This window comes from Pinus tabuliformis, chromosome 3_1 (genome assembly GCF_031772625.1).
Source record: "Pinus tabuliformis cultivar Carrire ecotype Pingquan chromosome 3_1, CPIR1, whole genome shotgun sequence".
NCBI classification, from domain to species: Eukaryota; Viridiplantae; Streptophyta; class Pinopsida; order Pinales; family Pinaceae; genus Pinus; species Pinus tabuliformis.
Window position 1 is genome coordinate 432,227,436 of NC_142301.1, and position 23,704 is coordinate 432,251,139.

Below are 23,704 nucleotides of genomic sequence, written 5' to 3' on the forward strand. Positions count from 1 at the left end.
TCATAACATTATAACTTCATGTTCGACTTGCATTGCAGATTAACCTGGTATTTGGACTAGTTATGGAATTATACTACCACATGAATTCACCTAATATTTTAACCCAGTTCCATGGTCATATTAAACACATATATCTTAACCCATTCCACAGAGATCACACAAGGACCTGCATTATAGGAATCACATTCTTAACATCTAAAATGCATTTATTTTACTCGAAGAGTAACCAGGGCATCAACAAATCTTGTTCATTCAAGAAATCATGCTCCACACTTTCAAATGACATTTAATTAGCACAACAAGAATAAATAGAGATTTCAATTGCACCAATCAAACATGATATCCACTTATCTTATGTTAAAGGCCTAGCGTTGGGTTTGGGACTGCAACTCTCCATCCAACCATAGGTGGGGCTGCACAATGGCCCTTCTTGCAACCCAATCACCACCAAGCCAGATTCAGAGCTTGGGGAGGAGTGTCTCCAGGGTTTGTCCATTGCTTCCAATTGAGCATGGAATCCAGAAGTTCTCTCACATCCATCCTTTATTCAAGCCCTCAATAGCTCCACCTTGAACCAAGAATCTAGAGCCTATTGAGAAAACCAGTCAAAATACCTTCAATGGCTCAACCCTAGCCTTGGATTCCAGAGCTCACTAAAGTAATTGTTTAGCCTACAACCAAATAAAGGAGGTGTCAGTGCATTTCCATTACCAAGAATCCAAAGGAGTAGGGATTCTAGATAGCCACTACCCTTCACCTGAGGAATGCACATGTCACTCTTCTCTGTCCAAAACCAAAGGATTCTCCTCTTTTAGTACTCATAGCTGAAAATGTAATGTTGATCATCATTCTTTCATTTATCTCCTATTCTATTATTCCAAATAAATGGTATAAGGTATTTCCCTCATTTCCTGAGGCCTACTACCTCTATTCCAGGGTTTCCTTTTGTGCTACTCTAAGGATAATCCTCCTCCCTTCCTTGCATAGTCTCCTCATTGGGTTGGATATGATGCTAACCTAGTTATGTGTAATTTTAAAGATAAGGTTGAGTCTTAGAGAGGGTGGTTGCAAGCAATTAACTTAGTTGTCTCCAATATGGAATACTAGTGTGGAAGGTCTCGATGATTGTTGACCTATTTTCCATGTCACTTTGTCTGAAAGAGTCGTTGGAGTTCAAATCCTAAACATGCAAACTCAACAACGCCTTCGACGCACCAGATAAATAAGATGAAAAGCAAGACCCTGGGAATTTTCTATCCAAAATTGAGTATAGTGTGTGCCCAACCAAATGAAATAACATTGTCGTCAGATAGAAAATGAATGCAATGAAGCTTACATAACACAAATATGTGCTTGTCATAATAGCGTAGGCAAAGCATAATCATACTCTTCATTTACTACCAAAGAGCACAAAAACACAATGTGATTTTCTTGCCAACATCCATTTAGTTTTTGTTTTTCTTTGAATATTGTTGAAGCTTTGCCTCTTTGTTGATCTCTCTGTCCACATAAGCGTCCATGTGACAACTCCTCTCTTTTGTTTGATGATCCTCTGGAGGGTGTTCCCTACATTGCTTCCCCCTAGAATTATTTTCTTCTCTACACCCAATTTTTTTCATTCTCTCAATGGAATCCCTCTTATGTTGCTTCTCCAGCATGCCTCTAGCCTCCCCCCCTCTCATCTACACCCACATTCTCCTCTGTAGTTGTTTGAATTTCCACCTGTTTGGTTAGAATCTTCTAGGCCAATCAAAATCATGCCACCTACTTCTCCATCCCCTTAGATTTTTGTTTGTTTGTTAATTTCCTGTTGTAGTGGTTGGCCAGCTCACCCCTGCATGCCTCCAGCCACCAATGGGCTACCCCCTGAATGGCCACATCACCATTAATTAGCTTTTTCACACCTGTTAGTCTCCTTGGTTGTTAGTTTTGTTTCCCCCATGACCTGTCAACCTACCAAATATGATTTTCAATCAAATTTTCATTATACCTATTGATTCTGCTAGCATTTATGACTCAAATTACCTGATTTTTCCCCAACACCTCTTGCCCCAAAGCTCGGAATATGTGTCCCTTATCTCAGGCCCTTTGGTTACAATTAAAATTGGTTACAATGTTTATATTAGGGGCATCGTTAGTTTTTTGTAGCTTAGATAGGTGTTCTAGTATGTATGGGTGTCTAAGAGGCTAAGGAACACAAGAGAATAATTATCTCCAAGACCCAGGAAAAGTTTCTAAGGAAAATTCCTTAATTAGATTAATTAGACAATTATTAAATATTTTCTGAAGTCTGAGTAAGGAAAAATGGTTAATTAAATCAAATTAGTTGAGGTAAAACGATTTTGAACTAGAGACGTTCGAAAAAGTCACTTGATGGGGTCAAGATGATCTTAGCCATCGATTGTGATTAGATCATGGTTGTTGATTCACCAACAAGAGATTATAAGAGAAAATCGATAGGTTAGTTGGAGCCAACATTACAAGGAGTTTGAATCACCCAGTTGCATTGATAGCAAGGGCACAGTTTGAGTGAGGGAGACAATGGTAGAAGGGTTTCAACAGAGAATATTGAGTACACAATTTAAGGAGAAATTATCTATAGAGATTCCAACATTACTAGAGAATGAAGGAGGCCGAATTATTTTTGTAAGAGGGAGGTTGTTTCAACTAGTACGCATTGCCATTTTACCCAGTGCGAATTGAAAAGGCTATAATTCGATTTCTAGTGTTGGAGTTAGCTACTCGAGGAAGTGTGAGTGGATTTAGAGTGTTGCAAGAAGAAATGTATTTACCGGAATGAATTTTTGGAGGCTGAAATAATTTCCCAGAGTATGTCGTGTGCATTTCCATTCACCAGTGCGAGCACCAAGAGGAGATGAGAATAGGTAGAGGGAGGCCTAATCACATTTGCAAAAGGAAACTTGCATTCCTAGTTGATTTTTCCAGTGGAGAAAATATTTGTTGGATCTTTACCAGTGAGAGGCAAGAAAATTATATTTCTCAATTTTTTCTAAAGATTAATAATAAAACCCTCATCTGCAAAACTAGTTTTCTCCACACTGGGGTTTTACCAGGGACAATTTGTCCAAAAATACTGGTGTTAATTATTTTTTGTGTGTGTTATTTCTCAGTTCCTGTTATTATTTGTGAAAATTTCATTAGTTTATGGATTTAGGGTAGCGTCAGATAAGTGTTCTAGTCTCTAAGGTGTCAAAGAGGCTAAGGAACACGATATCTCAAAAACCCAAAAAAGGTTTTGAGAGAAAACACTTAGAAACGTCTCAATTAAATTAATTGATCAATAATTTAAAAGTTCCTAAGTCTGACTTAGGAAAATTGATTAATTAATGGGTATTAATTGAAGAAAATGAATTTTTCTCTAGAAACTTCCACAAAGTGATTTAATGAATTCTACGATGATCTGAACCATCAATCAAGATTAGATCTTGGTCATTGATGCTCCAACGAAATATTATAAGAGCAAGTCGATGGGATGAAGATAGACACAATTGTGAGATAAAGAAAGCAAGACAGAACGAGCTACCTAGCTCACAGCTTTAGTGAGGTCATAATTTGAGATAGAGGGAGAGCATCAGAGAGAGGGAGTGACAAAAAATTTGGGAGAAGGATTCCGAAGAGATTTATAGTGTTTCTCTAGTGCGAGAGTGGCAGGAGATAGGAGGCCAAATTATCTGCAGATAGGGTCACAAAAGTGAGTGCGAATATCCAGAAACCCTTGAGAAAGTTGCCGAAAGGGAGTGGACTCAGTTATTGGAGGCCGAATTAGATTCTAGAAGGCAAAGCCGGTCATTTCCAGAGATAGAGGGAGGCAGAACGACTCACTTGGAGCCAATTTCTAGGCAGTGTGAATTATCTAGAGCCAGCAATGTAAATTCCAGGCTGTAGTGTGAGCAGCCACTGTGGGGTTTGAGTAGGGCAGAGGAGGCCGAGCTGTTTAATAGAGGAGATCTTTGGTCTCCATATTATTTTTCTATTATATTTTCCGGAGGATTTCCAGTTGGGCATCCAGATTATTATACTCTCAAATTTGCTACATAATAATAAAATAAACCTTCATCTATTGCACCAGTTTTCCCTTCGCGATTTTTTCCGAAGACTTTTAGCCTATAATAATTGTGTGAAATTTTTATGTGTGTGCTTCTATTTCTTAGTTCCTTATTTTACTTTTACAGCGTATTTTATTTGTGAAGAATGCATTAGTGATTTATTTTCTAGTTGTCGTAAACAAATAAACTACTAATCAGTTAGGAGACTAATTTCTAGTTGGTGCATTAAAAGATATTTCACATGGTATCAAAAGTGAAGGCTCAAAAGTGAAGGAAGCAGTTTTGTGCAATTTCAGAGGGAGATCTGAAGCAACAACTTCCATCTTTGCGCAAGCTAGCAAGGCAATGCGAATTGTTGGGGTAAGAAAATCGATTTCTGAATTCTAGGGAGGAGGAAAAGTTCGATTTGCCTCAAAGCAGTAGCAATAGGAAGAGTGGTTGTCGAGAAGAAAATATTTTGAGCAGATTAGTTGATTCGCTGAGTAGATTTGGGCATAGATATTTGCAGTAAGGGTTTGTAGTTGCAAATTTGCGCAAAGGAAGAGAAAAGCACACAAAGGGAATTTTTAGAACTTCTCAAAGCATTTCTAGTTTCTAGTTTCCAGGAGATCTGTGATTTCTAGTAGTAGAAGGTTGTAGTATGAAATTTTCACTATTGCAGTAGCTATAAAATATTCTTCTAATTGAATCTTATTATGTGCAGTTTATTTGCTATTATGGCAAACAACGAATAAAATCAAAACTGCAATTTTCACCAAAAAAAATATAACGCACAACGGAACTAAATCTGGAACTGAGAAAATAGAGCACACACAAAATAAAAATGACACCGTTATTTTTGGACAAAAGTCCCTAGAAAAACCCAATGTGGGAAAACCGGTGCAACAGATGAGGAATTTATTATTATTCTTCAGTAGCAAAAAATGAGTACAATTAACTGGATGACAAACTAGCAATCCTCTCCTGAGAAATCACTGGAAAAATTATTGAGGGATTTTTTTTCCCTTGTCCACAAGCAATTCGGCCTCAACCTGGCCTCATAAACTAGCCCTTGAATACCCTTGCACAGGGTTTTGTGCAGTCCCTCACACACACTCCCCAAATCTGCCTCTGAATCAGATGTCCTACCTAATGCTCCACTAGAAGTGATTCTCCAGCCTTCTGGAAAATTATCTTAGCCTCTGGACGCTGAATTGACCTCCTCTTCAGTTGAATCGAACTACCTCCTTGAGGCTCTGCGCAAGCCCCTGCACAGCCTCCTGTGGAATAACTCGGCCTCTATCACTGAATCTTTCTGGCACTAGAAAACTCCATCGGTTCACTCGGCTGCTGATCTCTACTCGAATTCTCTTCCCGACTCAATCTATGCTCTTTGGGAAATTTGATCTGCCTAGATCACCCACTCACTCGATGTGTCTATCTCCATCCTATCATCTTGCTCTTATAATCTCACATTTCCTTAATTAATTAATATTAATTAACCAATTGTCCTAAGATAGGAAAAATTTAAATGATTTCTAATTAATTTAATTAAGGCATTTCCCAAGCTTATCTTGAGAAATCTTTTCTAGGTTTTGAAGATATCATGTTTTTAGCCTCTTTGACACAAATCGATACTAGAACACTTGTCTGATGCTACAAAAATTAACACTCCCTCTTAGTAAGGAAGGTGTTATGTCTTTCTCCCATAACATCTTCCCTTGCACTACTGATCTTTGACATTTTTGACAACTTGCCACTGCCCACCAATCCACTGCGCATACTCTAATTCATCTGCCACTCTGTAGCTGAACGACCCTACATCTACGTTGTTGTTGACACTGCATTGTGCCTCCTGCAATGTCTCCAAAACTTCCCTGCGCTACAACTAATCTCATGTTGTTGTTGTTGCTGCAGCTACTGAAACTAAGAACAAAACTCTAAATCAACTGTGTCCATGTACTATCTCTACAACTATCTCCTGAGTCTCTGAATACAAATAACTTGTCAAATATCTATTGAGTATCTATATATGCCCTGATTGGTTCTGTGCCCCTCAGTAACTGATTGCAATTAGTTCTCCAATTGCCCCTCAAGATCTGACTGCACCATGCTGATATTGATCCATCTGATACTGAATACAGTGGGACCCTGTAGCAAGGGTAATGATTTGTGAGGAAACATCTGTCTGATGCTATCCTCCATGGATCTTGCCCAAATCTCTGCAACTCTGGGAACTAGAGTTCGATGTCTCCCCACCTCTCTCTTGGAGGTATAGCTACATACAAAGTGAATTCGTCCTCCAACCTGTTAGACAAAATATCGATCTCTGCTGAAGATGCTACCTTCTCCTACTTCTCCTTCTTGTCCTTCTTCTTCTTGGGACACTAGGTACTGTAGTGACCAAACTTACCACATCTGAAGCACTTGATCTTCGACAAATCTTTCTTACTCTATTCTTCTCCCTTATACTTTGTCCTTGACTGGAACCTTTCTTCACCTTCCGTTTCAATGCAAGGAAACATTTTCCTTGTCTTTCATATTGTTCGGTCATCTACTACTATTGTCGTTGATGTTACTCTCGACAAGAGAAAGTTTGACCTCTTCATGAGTGAAATTGACCCACAATCGATCCCAACCAAGTAGCATATCTTGTTCAGTGATACCTTGGACAAAATTTTCCCACTCATTGAAATTGTTGATAATTGTATGAACTAGATCACTCTCGTGAGGTGTCTCTCCAGCTGTTGCAAGCTCATCTCGGAAATTCTAAATTCTAGTGAGATGAGTGACTCCTTCACCCTTTTGCATCCTGGTGGTCCTCAACTTACTTTTCAAGAACATCTTCCAATTCTTGGAAGTAATTTTGAAAAGCATTGCAACAACATCCCACATTTCTTTGGCAATATTCTTTCCAGCTAGATGTGGGACTATATGATCTCAAACTTCATCAAGGATCATCCTCTTCACCTTGGCCATCTCCTTATTGTAGTTCTTTGGCTGTTGTGGGTGTGTAGGTATGCTATAGAAAAAATTCATATGTCTTCAAACCATGCTCATCTAACAAGAAATTCATTTTTGCTTTCCAGATACAATGGTTAGAGGCTCCATCAAGCCTATCCTATTGAATTTTCTAAGTCTATCCGTTAGAAAATTATTCTATATTCTGCTGGTTTATTTCTCCTACTTGTCTAAATTCGAACAAGTTATTTAATACATTTAAATATCGAAATAAACACAATACAGTCACAACATCTACAGATCATCAACTGAAAGAAAACAAACACACAAGTGACACCGTTATTTTTGGACCAATGTCCCAGGAAAAACCCAATGCGGGAAAAACGGTGCAGCTATTCAGAGGTTTATATTATTAAGCAGTCTATCTGAGTACAACTAGGTCCCTAATCCGGCTCACCCGACAAAGAAAAATACATGGTAGAAATACCTCTATATCTGGAAACAGATATTCAGAAAACCTATCCCATGAAACCCTCTCCAGCACAACTGAAGCTCAGTGCTAGCCCTTTTGGCCTTTGCGTTAGCCTCCTGCTAACCTGTGTAAGCCCCAGGACTCTCTACGTCAGCCCTATGAGGCACTGCGCAGCCTCTGGGAGCCTCTGTGTCACTCACTCTACCCTCTGCGTGGATGACATAGTCTCACTGGGCTCTGCGCTGCCTTTGCTTGGATCTGCGTAGCCTCAACTGACTGCTGCTCTGGCTCTCTTCGCTTCTGTGCTAGTCTCCCAGTATTATCCCTGCCTCTCTGCCTCGTACTCATTGCGCCTCACTGCTGATCACTGATTCAACTTTGCTTAGCAACCCCGTTCTAGCAAAATGAATCACTGATCACTCTGGTGTGTTCTCCAACTAACCCTCAAGCCTCTTCTTATACTTTTCTTGTTGGTCCATCAACGACCGAGATTAAATATCTAATCAATGGCTAAGATTAGATTTGGCTTGATCCATGACTTTTGGACCCTTCTAACCCATTTTTATATTAATACCCATGAATATTTTATTTTTCCTAAGTTTAGACTTAGGAACTCCATTAAAAATATTAATTATTTTAATATCTCCCAAACCGGGTACAATCTGTCCAAACCATTCTGGGTCTTGGAGATCTCATGTGATTTAGCCTCTCCACCAATTTTCATGGCTAGAGCACATTCGATACTACCCCATATCAACACTCCCTCTTAGCAAGGACTGTGCTCTAGTAATACTCCTCACTGAGTATCACATTGATTATCTGGCACCAGTCCCTGTGCTGATGCTAGGCCTCCTCACCCAACATCCTCTACATTGCCACATCCTATACTGTTGCCCATGGCCCTGCCACTACCACTACTGCATCCGTATGATAGCTCCCTCTACATCCATGCTGCTGCTAGTCTATTCTCCCAACACTACATCTGCACTGCATCCCCTCTCATCATGTTGCATTGTGCTACTGCACTACAACTCAGTTACTGAGAAGTAAGTAACTGATCCACCCAACTCTGACATACCTGTCAGGCTAGAAACACTCCCGATGTTGAAGCTCCTTATGCCGCTAACAAGTGCTCCCTCTACTGACCTCTGCACTGCTGCAACAACTCCCTGCATCTCGCATCGTTGCACACCTCTCTGTGCCATCCTGCACTGTTGCAACATTCCCATGCCTCTCACACTGTTGCAGCCTGCTAGCCTCGCGTTGTTCGGGGACTCCTGCACTGTAGCACTCTCTATTGCTTCATCTGCATCCGTCTCTACCTACATTTGCCAGTCCTGCTACTCCTCTTCGGGGCTCCCGTAGCAAGGTAAGAGGTTGGGTACCTCAAGGATCCTGCCCCTCATCGCTTGTAATACTCCTTACTACAGCTCGATGTCTCCCCACTTCTTCTCAAGTGGTACATGAGCACTCATGGCACAATCGTCATCTTCCTCGACTTCTTTCTTTGCCCTCACTAGCGCTACCTTGGACTTGGAATCCTCTCCCTTTCTCTTCTTCCTCGGACACTGGTTCGAAAAATGACCCAGTTCCTCACAATGGAAGCACTTGACCTTGGAGAGGTCCTTCTTCTCCCTCTTCTCCTACTTTCCCGCAGATGCTACAATTGCATCCTCTTCTTCCTCCTTCTTGATCCTGACCCCTTTGCTGCTACTCCCCACCTTGGTCAACCGTCTGATCTCTTCTTGACGTAGAGCCGCCCACAGTTCTTCCCAATCTGGAAGATTTGTCCTGCCCAGTATGCTCTGGACAAATACCTCCCAATCCTCGGAAATTGCATTCAATGCGGTCCTCACCATCAATTCCTCATCCGGCGTGGCCCCTATGGAAGTTAGCTGATCACGGATCTCCTTCAATCAACCAAGGAAGACATCTATCTGCTCTCCCTTCTACATCTGGTATGCCCTTAGCTGATTCTCCAGGAGCATCTTCCTTTGCACGAAAGTATGCTAGTACAATGTCTTCAAAGTGTCCCATATCTCCTTTGTCGTTTCCTTCTCAGAAATATGTGGTACCACATGATCCTTGACCCCATAAAGGATAATGCACTTTGTCTTAGCCATTGCCTCCTCGTACCTATCATTAGCTACCAAGTCAACTGGGATAGCCATCATTCTCAAGGTGAAGCCCTTGATGCAATGTGTGTCTAGAATGGACAAGATCCTAGCCATCTAGACCACAAAGTTGGACACTCTGTCCAGCCTGTCCTGATCTCTCAGCCCATTCATGGCCATCTTGCTGCTCTTCTGTCAACTCCTCCGAGTCTCTCTACTTCCCTCCTAGAAGTCCTTCATTTGATTCCTGTTGAGTCTCTCTACTTCTCATCTAGAAATTCTCCTCTCAACTCCCTCTGAGTCCCGATTTCCCTCTTGGAAATACTTCTGCCAATGTCAAGTTACCCCACTCCGATCGTCCATGCAACTGCAACACTAATCCGGATTCCTTGGCTATAAATCTGCCTTGGCAACAACTCCCTTCACCTTGGTCTTGCCCTATTAGGTATTGTTCTAACCACAATACCCCACCAGCTTCACTCCACAAATTACTCATAACCTCCTATGCCCTAGCAACTAAAGGATTGAGCCATTTGGCTCCGCACAATCCTGGCTCAAATTAGCTCCCCCGGCCAACTGCGTCAGCCCTCCTAGCATCTGTGTGGATCTGTGTGAGCCTGATTCTACCCTCCTCAGCCTCCGCACTGCCTCTCTCTATCCCAGATTGATGACGCAATCCCTCTGCATCACTCCTTCCTCTGTCGCCTTCTGCAAGGATCAAATCTATCACTCGGGACAGCTGAATCTGCTGCAAATTCTCTGCTCGATTGATGCCTTCATTTATCATGTGATCTGCAACCATGCTCTGATACCACGTTGAATTTTCTAAGTTTATCCGTTAGAAAATTATTTTGTATTCTGCTGGTTTATTTCTCCTACTTGTCTAAATCTGAACAAGTTATTTAATACAGTTAAATATCGAAATGAACACAATGTAGTCACAACATCTACAGATCATCAACTTAAAGAAAACAAGCACACAAGTGACACCGTTATTTTTGGACCAATGTTCCCGGAAAAACCCATAGTGGGAAAACCGATGCATCTATTCATAGGGTTATGTTATTAATAAGTCTATCTGAGTACAACTGGGTGCCTAATTTGTACCACCTGACAAAGAAAAATACAAGGCAGCAATACCTCTATATCCGGACATAGGTATTCAGAAAACCTATCCCACGAAACCCTCTCCAGCACAACTGAAGCTCAGCGCTAGCTCTTCTAGCCTTTGCGTCAACCTCCTACTGACCTGCGTCAGCCCCAGGACTCTCTGCATCATCCCTATGAGGCACTGCGCAACCTTTAGGAGCCTCTGCATCACTCCCTCTACCCTCTGCGTGGATGACGCAGTCTCTCTGGGCTCTTCATTGCCTCTGTTGAGCTCTGCGTAGCCTGGACTGACTGTTGCTCTGGCTCTCTCCGCTTCTGTGCTAGTCTCCCAGTATTGTCCCTGCCTCTCTACCTCATACTCACTGCCCCTCTCTGTTGATCATTGATTCAACTTTGCTTAGCAACCCCGCTCTAGCAAAATGAATGATTGCTCACTCTGGTGTGTTCTCCAACTAACCCTCAAGCCTCTTCTTATACTTTTATCATTGGTCCATCAACGACCAAGATTAAATATCTAATCAATGGCTAAGATTAGATTTGGCTTGATCCATGACTTTTGGACCCTTCTAACCCATTTTTATATTAATACCCATTAATATTTTATTTTTCCTAAGTTTAGACTTAGGAACTCCATTAAAAATATTAACTATTTTAATATCTCCCAAACTGGATACAGTCTGTCCAAACCATTTCTGGGTCTTGGAGATCTCATGTGCTTTAGCCTCTCCACCAATTTTCATGGCTAGAGCACATCTGATGCTACCTCAAATCAACATATCTTGATATTGAAGTCTTGTTGAGGCCATTTTTGCAAAACTCAGATATGGGAAAATAAACAAGAATCTCCTCCCTTTCCTACTCGGTTCTCTACTTTGCTACTCGCACTCCCTCCTATAATGCACAAATATGCCTATTGCTACTGTCTTCTACTTGGAAATCTTGGATTTCCTCCAAAAAATTGGCTTTGGAAACCCTCAAGGAATATCTGAAAATTCCTTCATCTGTGTGTGCTTTTTCTCTTCCTCCTAGCGTTGATCTGCTACTGCAAAAACTGCTGCAAAATCATTGTGCCCAAATTTGCTCAACGAACTCACTGATCTGCTCACCGGAATTACTTCCTGGAAACACCACTGCCTGCAAATCACTGAAACTGAGGCTCTTTGAAATTTCTATTGCCTGCAAAGTAAAAATCGAACCATGTCTCTAGTAATTCACACTCCTGATTGGCTTTTGCATAGACCTAGAAATTTTGCCCAGAGACCCTCTGAAGCTGCAAAATTTCTTCTTCGCTTCTGAGCCACTGATCTATCTTCAAACTTTCTCTGATACCATGTGAAATTTTCACTATTGCAGCTACTAGGAAATTAATCTTCTAACTGAATATTATCATGTGCTATTTATTTGCTATTATGACAAACAACAAATAAAATCACAACTGCAATTTTCATCAAAAATGAAAATAAAATGCACTCTGCAAAAAATATAGAACTGAGAAGATAGACCACACACAAAATAAAAATGACACCGTTATTTTTGGACAAAAGTCCTTGGAAAAACCCAATGTTGGAAAACTGGTGCAGAAAATGAGGGTTTTATTATTATTATTTAGCAGCAAAATTCTTAGTACAATGAACTGGATGCCAAATTAGCAATCCTCTCCTGTCGAATAACTCGGTCTCTATCACTGAGTCTTTCCAAAACTATAAAACTCCACCAGTTCACCCTGTTGTCGCTCCTCAATCTATGTTGCTGATCTCTAGCTCAAATTCTCTTCCTGGTTGAATGTATGCTCTCTAGGACATTTGATCTGTTATATCACCCACTCACTCGATGTGTCTGTCTCCATCCCATCGTCCTTATCTTATAATCTCTCGTTGGTGAACCAACGACCATGATTAGATCTCCACCAACAACTAAGATCATCTCAAACTCAATCTGTGTGAGTTTCTAGAGCATTCCCGCCTTTCCTTAATTAATTAACCAGCTTTCTTAAGTTAGACTTAGGAAAAATTTAAATGATGGATAATTAATTTAATTAAGATGTTTCCCAAGCTTATCTTGACAAACCTTTTCTGAGTTTTGAATATCTCATGTTCTTAGCCTCTCTGAAACAAATAAAGACTAGAGTGCCTATCTTATGCTACAAAAACTAACACGTAGCAAGCTTGCCAGTTCAACCAATGCGTATACTAGAATCCGAAGAAGTAATTTCGGAAGGTAGAGCGAGTTTCCTAGTGGAGTAGTAGGCAGTGTGAAGTGCCGAAGAAATATTTATGGAGGTAGGTGAGAGTAGATCTATGCATTCCAGAAGGAGTACAAGTAGCAGAAGGAAGGTTGAGCAGGAAGGAGAAGGGTATTTCCAGCACTAGTCTCCAATTTATTTGAGTTTCACAGAGATGGCCACAATAGGACTCAAAGATCATGATAGACTTAATGGAGCCTATAATTTTGGCGTCTCGACAGCCAAAATGTTGTTCCTTTTAGATGAGGATGGATTGAAGGAGTTCGTGACAAATGTCATGGCAGAACCAACAGATGCACAATAGTTGGTGAATTTCAAGAAAGAAATGGCCAAGACTAAGAGGATGGTCCTAGACGAGGTTTGGGATCACATAGTCCCACATATTGCAGAGAAGACAACAACAAGGGACATGTGGGATGTCATTGTGAAGCTTTACTAGGATTTGTCTGAAATTATAAAATGATTCTCAAGGAGAAGTTGAGGACAAAAAAGATGCAAAATGGTGAGAGAGTTACTTCCTATCTCACCAGAAATCAAGGAGTCTATGATGAGCTTGCAGCTATAGGAGAGAATCTAGAAGATAGTGAGTTGGTTCAAACAACTCTAAATGGGTTTTCCAAGGAATGACCAACTTTCATTTAGGGGATCATCAGATGAGATAAGCTACCATATTGGGAATGCCTATGGAGTGGTTTCACTCAAAAAGAGATAATACTCGGGCTCACTGAAGGTACTATAAGAAGCAACAGCAAAGGACCAAAAATTGAGAAGGAATAAGAGGAAAAGGTAGCCTTTGTAGGTAAAGTGAAGGCGAAGAAGGGTCCCAATTAGGGACAAAACTCAAAAGGAGGCGAGAAGAAGAAAAAGGACCCGTCGAAGGTCAAATGCTTCGGATGTCATTAGAGGAAATTTCAACCTAAAAGCAGCCTCCTAAGGAAAAGTCAAGAAATTAATAAAAAATTCCATTTAGACAATGTTTTAATATTACTTTAATTTTATCTATGTTTTGCAATATTTATTAGCATGAGATTTAATAAAAAAAAAAAATTAATATAATATTTCTAATTTTTTACTTTTATGAAATCCCTCAATATATGACACTTTTATTAAAGTAACTGTCTATATATATTTTGTATTTAAATTTAACTGTCTATATTTATATTTTATATTTAACTGTCTACATATTTAACTATTTTTTGTGTTTTTTAGCGACATTGTCTACTAAAACCACAATTTCACCTAGATTTTTTTTTTTTTTGGAATCCAATAATTTGTCCTTTCTGGAATTGATTTTTTAACTATTTAACTATTTTATATTTAATTATATTTAACTATATATTCTATAATTTGGTCAGAATCTGGTAATTTATCCTTTTTGGTGTTAAAAATATGCAACTGTGATCAAATTCCACTTTGGACTACTCATTTTATGGAGATGATGATGGCATTGAGTTCCTCTTTTCGAGAGGACCAAAATTGACCTAAAGATCACCTCGTTCGGACAAGCATAACTGATTTTGTGCACCCACTCATGGATATTGGATCAAGTCGGCTTCACTCTCATGCACACTTGGACAGGTCGACCTCAACATCAAATGAACATTGTTGGACACCCCTACAAGCCTATAAATACAAGTGACCTAGAAGCTCATTTGGACATCATCACATCCAAGCATCATCTTCTCTTCTATCTGATTTGGTTCGACAAGATCGATGGAGGAAAGGTCATACAAGGGTCCGAAGTCACAGATCTGAAGTTCGCACAAAATTAGGGTTTCTGTTCCGGATGCACGCACAACACAGGGAAATATCGTCCACAGACACACGCATGCTAAGGGAAAGGTAGCGTCTGGGAGCTACAGACGCTCGCATGCTAACTTGAAGGGAGTGTCCAGGGGTTTGACTACAGTTGACCATCATCCGAAGTTTTCTGAAGTTGTCTGAAGTCTAAATCAAGTTGTCTCTGATATATTCTGCTACTATAAATTGGATTTTGAAGTTGTTGGGTTGTATTACTGATCATATTGTATTGGGCTCATTGTACTCTCTATTGAACATTTTATGACAATCTAATAAAAGAAGAATTTCAAAGGGTTTTCCCCCTAGTGGGGTTTTCCCCTGGTCTTTGACCAAATCAGGTGTCTCTTGTTGATGTGTTGATTGTCCTCTTTGTCATTGCATATCATTGTTCTATCTTCAATTATTGTTGATGAATGGAAAAACTAATTATATTTGGAAATATTGCTAATTGAAGTTTGGAATTGGGCTAAAGTACTTGATACAACATAGAACAATCTGAAAATTAACATTTGGAATATGTTTTTTTAACTATTTTATATTAAACTATTTTGTAACTATTTAAATATTTTATATTTAACCATAACTATATTTTATTTGTAACTATTTAATTATTTATATTTTTTATTTAACTATAATTATATTTTATTTTTAACTATTTAGCTATTTTATATTTAAATACAACTAGTTATATTTATATTTTATATTTAACTGTCTATATCTATTTTATATTTGACTATTTCTTTGGTGTTTTTTTTAGGCATGGTTATTAATGTCAAATGGGCCCGCATTTTTAATTTTTATTTTTCACTAATATCAATATTTGCATTGCATTAATAACTTTTTTGTTATTCTAATTCATATGGGTAATGTAGGTAAATAACATTAATAAAATATTTCACAAATACCTAAATTAATAATAAAATATCTCACTAATACCCAAATTAATAATAAAATATTTCACAGATATCCAAATTAAACAATTTAAAATTATTTAGGACATGTACATCTTTTTAAATTTAAAAGATTTTGATTGGTTTACATATTATGACATTGAAATTATGTGAAAATTTCTTGGGCACTTTTAGGCTGAAATTTCATCTAATGGGTGAGTTTGGTCACTATGTTACCCAGTGTCCCAGAAAAAAGAAGGACAAGAAGGGGCAGCAGCAAATAGCAGCTTCGACAAAGATATATGAGTTGACCTCTAGATTGGAGGAATTTGCATTGATAGCAACAATACCTCTAGATGGAGGAGGAGCATGATGCTTCAGAAACCAGTATGGGCAGGGTCCATAGGTGAGCAAAAAAAAGTTTAGAACATATCTAGTTGTTGTTCACATGGCTCAATTCCTTTGCTATGGGAACCCTCAGCATAGAGTAGAAAAAGGATCAAGATGTCAACAAGGTGCAGTCAACTCTTGAGGGATAGTGCAGAGCTAGTTGCAGTCAAATACGTGAGAAGTAGTACAGAGCTAGTTAGGCGTAGGCAGATGCTCGGTAGACAGTGCAAAATTAGTTGTAGTCATAGGACTCGAGGGATAGTTGTAGAGCCATTTGTAGTGACATAGTAAAGGTTGAGCTTCCAATTGTAGTTGCAGGAATTTGTGTGTTTGAAGGAGGCAATGTGAATTCCCTAGTTGTGGTATGTAGGTATAGTTCCAACCAAAGTGAGACTCCATGGAGGGGTTTCCATCCAGGAGAGATTTCCCAGTTTTGTTTCAGAGGGAGATTAGGTGAGATCAGACTCACTATTTCAATAGTTGCAGCAACAATGCAAGAATAGCAACAACAGTGTGAGATGAATCAGAGTATCCATAGTAGTTGATGGATAATGTTTTCTAGCTTATCCTCTTCAAAGTGATTTCCAGTGACAAGGAGTCAGATCAGATGAGATATGAAGAAAGGAGGTACAACAGGATTTAGACATCAACAGTGTGGTTAGTCTAGCTATAGGATATAAATGGATATGATGGAGAGAGAACACCTTCCTCGCTAAGAGGGAGTGTTATTTTATGGATTTGGGGTAGCATCAGACAGGTGTTCTAGTCTTTAAGGTGTCAAAGAGGCTAAGGAACATGAGATCTCCAAAACCCAGTAAAGGTTTTGAGAGAAACACTTAGGAACCTCTCAATTAAATTAATTGATCAATAATTTAAAAGTTCCTAAGTCTAACTTAGGAAAATTGATTAATTAATGGGTATTAATTGAGGAAATCGACTTTTTCTCTAGAGACTTCCAGAAAGTGACTTGATGAAGTCTAAGATGATTTGAGCCATCAATCATGATTAGATCTTGGTCATTGATGCTCCAGCAAAATATTATAAGAGCAAGTTGATGGGATGGAGATAGACACAGTTGTGAGAGAAAGCAAGAAGGGCAGGTCGAGCTATCCAATTCACAACTTCAGTTAGGGTGCAATTCGAGCGAGAGAGAGAGCATCAGAGCAAGTGAGTAGCTGAATATTTGGGAGCGGGATGCCAGAGAGTTTTCAAGTGTTTCTCCAGGGCCAGAGTGGTAGGTGATAGGAGGTATTATCAGTAGAGAGGGTTGTAGAAGCCAGTGCAAATAGCCAAAAACCTTTGAGCGAGTTGCCGGAAGAGAGTGGACTCAGTTGTTGGAGGTCAAATCAGCTTCTAGAAGGCAGAGTGAGTCACTTCTAGAGACAGAGGGAGGTAGAATGGCTTACTTGGAGCCAAACTCTAGGAATTGTGAATTATCCAAAGCCAACAATGTGAATTCCAGGCTGCAGTGCGAGTAGCCACTGTGGGGTTCGAGCAGGCAAGAGGAGGTCGAGTTGTTTAGCAGAGGAGATCCTTGATCTCTAGATTATTTTGCTAGTATATTTGCTAGAGGATTTCTAGTTGGGAATCTAGATTATTGTACTCTCAAATTTGCTGCATAATAATAAAATAAACCCTTATCTATTGCACCGATTTTCCTTTCCCAGTTTTTTTTGGGGACTTCTAGTCCAAAATAACTGTGTCAAATTTTTATGTTTGCTTATATTTCTCAGTTCTTGTTGGTGCTGTGATCAACACCCTCCAAAATTTTTTCCTACACTTGAATTGTGGAGCCTACAGAGGATCTTATGATCTGTCACCCTATGGTTATGCCATGGTCAATTGATGTTTTAAGTCCTCTTCCTAGTTTAAATTGTCAATTCACTTGCACATGCATGTTTAGTCTTCGATGAGTTCATGAGCACACTTCTTGTATGCAAGTTTGAACAGGAACAACACCATCCATCAACACAGTGTCTGGGTAATGTTCAACTCATGTTGACAGTGAGTGTGCACTTTCATTGATAGTCTCACTCACTTTGATTGCAATTGTACTTTTAGTTCGGTGAGTTTTCCCAACTGTTGCTTTTGCACACCTTTGCCTTCACAAGCATCGCTTTCATGTTTAGAACTGTCGCTTTTGCTTGCTTCTACTTTAATAAGTGTATTTTCATGTTATCTTCGCTCTGGCATGTGTCAATTTCAAGGTCATTCACATTTTGCAAGTGTTGTCTTCGTGTTTTCCTCCTGCTCAATGCAAGTTGTAAAGGCATTAGCCCTCTTACTAGGTGATGACCGTAGCTTATTCATGAGCCTCATTGATATATCTTTTCCTCCCATACTTGTTGATCCAGGTGGATGTTGGTGGCTACCCACCTATCCCATTTGGACCCCCAAAATTGTCTCTTTCAGCTTTTTCAGTTTCCTAAATTGTAGCACAGTTTACTATTTTTAGCAGTTTTTTGGGCCCTGAACTTCCGAAGCCATTTTGAGGCCCTAAACGACGTTTTTTGGGAAATCTGGGGGCAACATGGGTCCACATGGACCCATGCTGCTCTTCCCAAACTTGTAGTGCACGGATAGATCTTTCTAACGAGCTATTGTACGCGTCAAACGAAGATCTATGCCAAAGTTACGACCCCGGAAAATTGATGTACCAATTTACCCAAATGGGGCCCACAATTTGGCGTTTCATCTTCTAGGGTTAGGTTTTGGGATGTTAAGGGTTTTCCATTGTTTCTCAACAATAAATAGGCCTTCAAGCCTCATTGTAAGACAGTTCACAGACATGTAGCCGCCAAATCTCTTCTCAAAGATAAGCTACCATCGCCCTAGCTGGTTTATTTCCATTTCTGGTTGTAAGCATATTTCAGTATTTTCCATTAATGAATTGAAGTATTATTTCCGCTGCATATTTGTGTATATGGTTATCTCTGTAATTTGTTGCGTTCCTATTTAAATCCGAATCAGTGGTATCAGAGCAGTCTGCTTTTTCTCTGTTTTTCTTTGCATGTCCCCAACGAGGTCGGGATATAAGGGGTTGGGCTTGAACTAGTCAAACCTTTGCAAGACTAGCCTCGCAAATCTTGACGGCCTCCCATGGCGGATGAGAAAAAAGATGAGGGGGCAGGAGATCCTACCAAAATCTTGCTCGAAGAAGCCCTCGAGCGACAAAGGAACGTGATGATGGACAACATTGCAGAGATCCTTCAGCGGCTACCCAGAGGCGACGCATCGGCTTCCAACAGCTACTCTGGAAACGCCACACCGTTTAAGGTACAAGTTAATTTTGAAATCCCCATATTCAAGGGTCAGATAGACGCAGATGTCGTAGATAAATGGTTAAATCTGCTAGAAGGATATTTTTCTATTCATGAATTTTCGAGTCGGGAAAAGATTGTTTTCGCTCTTCTCAAAGCAGCCCCCCACGTCAAGGACTGGTGGTAAACCTACTGCGAGCAGAAGGATGAAAATACGGGATCACTATTTTCAGTCGCACCCACTTGGGATTCATTCCAGGATGCCGTCAAGGAGCAGTACTACCTTGTCAAAAGCTATGAGGACAAATACATCAGATGGACCACACTGCGGCAGGGGCGGGACCAAGATGTGCTGGAGTTCACAAACATTTTTCATACCCTTCGCACACAGTTGGGTATCAAGGACTCTAAGCTGCATTTGGTACTCAAATATTGCAGTTGCCTACACAGATACATCCATGAAGAGATGGAGTTCCTGAACATCTCCTCGCTCAGCACGACATACCGATATGCTATCAAAATCGAGCAAAAGTTCAAACAGAAGAAGCGAGACTTTGGATCTGCAAATCCGAAGCCCAAAGGACAAAGCCAAGGCAGGGTGACCCAAGACAACCCGTCGAAGCCACAAGAAAATAACGACACCATGAAGTCGAAGAAGGACACAGGAAAGTGGTGTGAGCTCCACAAAAGTCCCACTCATAACACAAGTGAGTGTCGGACCAAGCAGTTGCTGGTGGCCAAGTTGAAGGCTTCAGAATCAGGTGCATGTTCTGACCCTGAGTTAGAACCCAACAAGGGGAATGGCAAAGGGAAGCAGATCATTGATGCGAAGCCCAGCGTCACTGTTTCCACCACCAAGATCCAGAAGAATGAGCCCGAAGACCCAGAGGAGGGGGAGCATCTTTTCCACTCACAGATGTGGGTGAAGGGTTCGTCGTTGCAATTCATTGTCGACAGTGGTAGCCAAAAGAACCTCGTTTCAGCAGAGGTCGTGAAGCGGTTGGGCCTATCGACTACACCACACCCATAGCCATATAGTATTTGGTGGCTTCACGAAGGACGAGATCTCAAAGTTCGCCAGCAGTGCCGCCTTCCCTACAGCATCAAGCCCTTCACAGATGAGGTATTGTGTGATGTTACACCTCTGGATGTTTGTGATGTACTATTAGGCCAGCCATACTTGTGGAGGCGACATGCTGTGTATGAGTCAAGGCCTCACGTTGTCATTATTTCTTTGGATAATTCATTATACAAGATACCGGAGGTAGCCCCACCTACCACCACCTCTTTGATCACTACTAAGAAAGGCAGCAAGATCATATCCCAGACTAGGAAATTCATTTTCTGTCTGGTTCACTCCCAAAGTAAGGGGAAGATCATTGCTACATCCATGACCCCTGCAAAGGGTTCCTCCACGCAGCAGTAGCTGCAAAGGGATACGGTCATGACAGAACACAGGAACAACTTCTCCTCACTAACAGGGGTACCACACAAGTTTCAAGTGGGCGAAAAAGTTTGGTTTCATCTGCAGAGAGAACGCCTTACCAGAACCCATCAGAAACTCAGACCATTCCGACATGGTCCTTACACCAGTAACAAGGCTACGGGCAACAATGCTTTGAAGCACAGCATTCCTCCATTCCTTCACTTGCACCGAGTGTTCAATATGGACCATCATCGACCATGCTTCCCACCATTTCTGGACACCTCAGAGATTGGAGAACAGCTCACCAAGGATCAAGTTCAGCAGCAGCTTCCTCATCTCATGGAGGAACTCAATGCAATGGGGACCATTGCTTCCTAAGGAGGGAGGAATGATCCAGGTGGATGTTGGTGGCCACCCACCTATCCCATTTGGACCCCCACAATTGTCTCTTTTAGCTTTTTCAGTTTCCTAAATTGTAGCACAGTTTACTATTTTTAGCAGTTTTTTGGGTCCTGAACTTCTGGAGCCATTTTGAGGCCCTTCCCAAAGTTGTAGTGCACGGATAGATCTTTCTAACGAGCTATTGTACACATCAAACGGAGATCGTATGCCAAAGTTACGACCCCGGGAAATTGATGTACCAATTTACCCAAACGGGGCCCACAATTTGGCGTTTCATAGGGTTAGGTTTTGGGATGTTAAGGGTTTTCCATTGTTTCTCAACAATAAATAGGCCTTCGAGCCTCATTGTAAGACAGTTCAGAGGCATGTAGCCGCCACATCTCTTCTCAGAGATAAGCTACCATCGCCCTAGCTGGTTTATTTCCATTTCTGGTTGTAAGCATATTTCGATATTTTCCATTAATGAATTGAAGTATTATTTCCACTGTATCTTTGTGTATATGGTTATCTCTGTAATTTGTTGCGTTCTTGTTTAAATCTGGATCACTTGTGCACTAATTATTTTCTAAGGTCTCATAGTGCATTAGTACTTGCTAAGATAAGTGACCTTTGCCTTTGTTGCCTCCCTGAATGAAAAGCATATTCCAGACGAACAAGCAACCATTATTGGAGAGAACTATGCCCTTCCAAGCTTGAACACACTTCAAAACAACAAAGTGCACTTCAGAACAACAAAGCACACTTTGGAACAATGAAGCGCACTTCAAAACAAAGAAGCACACTTCAAAACAATGAAGCGCACTTCAAAACAATGAAGCGCACTTTGGAACAACAAAGCGTACCTCAGAAGAACAAGGCCTTTTCTCCCTTTGAGTGCATGATGCACTCACGAAGCACGAAGCCTTCATCCTTCCCTTAGGGCACATGGAATAGTCATGAAGCCTGAAGCCTTCATCCTTCCTTCTTCCCTTAGGGCTCATGGTGTAGTCATGAAGGCTAAAGCCTCCATTTGAACTCACTCCTTCGACTCGAAGAACTGTGCCCTCCTAGTTCCTCTTGAGCACACAAACACACAGGGAAGGCTCAAAGTATAATCCCTTGTTTCTTCAATGTGTGCCCCTATGTCCTCCTTTGTCCATTGAGCACACAAGCACACCCTAAACCAACGAATGATTCTCCTTCGTGCTTCGGACCTACACCCTGTGCCCTTGAGTTCTCTCTCTCTCTTGCTTGAGTGCACAGGCGCACCTTGAAGGCCTCTTGTCAACCTTGAACTTTCACTACCTTAAACATAATAAAAATGAATAGTGGAGGCTTCCTAATCCACTGATGAGTTTGATTGCGCCCTCCTAATCAAGCCTCCTTCTTTTAACCCTCTCACAAGCCTATCATGACCTGATCATTCCATGAGCTAGGTAGTGATAAAATAGATTTTTTTAAGAATGATTTTGTATTATCATGAATGATTTTCCTTGGCAGGAGTACCTTCCTAGCATGAAAAGGTAATTCTCAAAGCATATAGCAAGGTGAAAGCACAAAGAAACACTTGTGGAGAAGAAGAAAAAAAGAGAGCCATCATGGAGACATGAAGTAGATCATGGACAAAAACAGAAAGAAGATATTCCATGATGACTCAAAGGATTCCAATGTTGATCCAAGACCCTTTGGAGGGTAAAGATAAGAAACAAAGTGGATCTTTCATGAAGATGAAGCACACATCAGATCTATCATCAAGAATTCAAGGTGAAGCAGCAAGGGAGACAACTTGGCATTTCCACCTCATCATGAAGTCCATGTCATCATTTTCAAGTTGGAACTTGTACAAGTGTCATCATGATGGTCAATATGTGTCCATGAGTCATGCCATATCATCATGTGGAATGTAATGATGTATTTATAAGGAAAAGGACAAAATGTAATGTTTGGAAGTCCAAGATTCATATGTGGAATATGAAAAGTCACTTAGTCATATATGGACAAAATTCACATCGAGAAGTCGAAAGGTCATTTAGAAGTTCAAGAGATGTTTAGAAGTTCAAAGGACATATTAGAAGTCCAAGATTCGTGACGGTAAACGAAGAGTCAAGGGGAGATGAAAGTTCATTTCTCTTGTTATAAAAGCAACCTCATAACTCAAGCCACTGACTTCTAGAGGCTTAATCTTTGGAGAACTAGTCTTGGCTTCTCTACTTGGCATAGGAGAGAAAACTATTCTTTGGAGAAGCAAGAAGTGACTTAATGTTCCACTACTGGAACTAGTGCCTCATCATTGTAACTGTGTACTTGGATCTTTCACCTAATTGAAATTCAATGAGCCAACACATTTTCATGCATGTATCACAAATGTTTTAGGACTATTCTTGGGATGTTTATGGTATATGTTGTGTTCATATGTACTGGAGAAATTGAACTATTTCGGTGGCTTTGGTACTCATCTTGTTGAATGTGTGTTGTATTTGCTTTAATAATCGTTATGTGAACTATTTTTCTAATGAATATTTTCATGCTCTCATGTGTCTCTCTTAGGTTAGTACTATTACTTCCTTCCAGAGACTCACTCTCGTCTCCTGCTCGTGAAGGTCTCCTTTTAC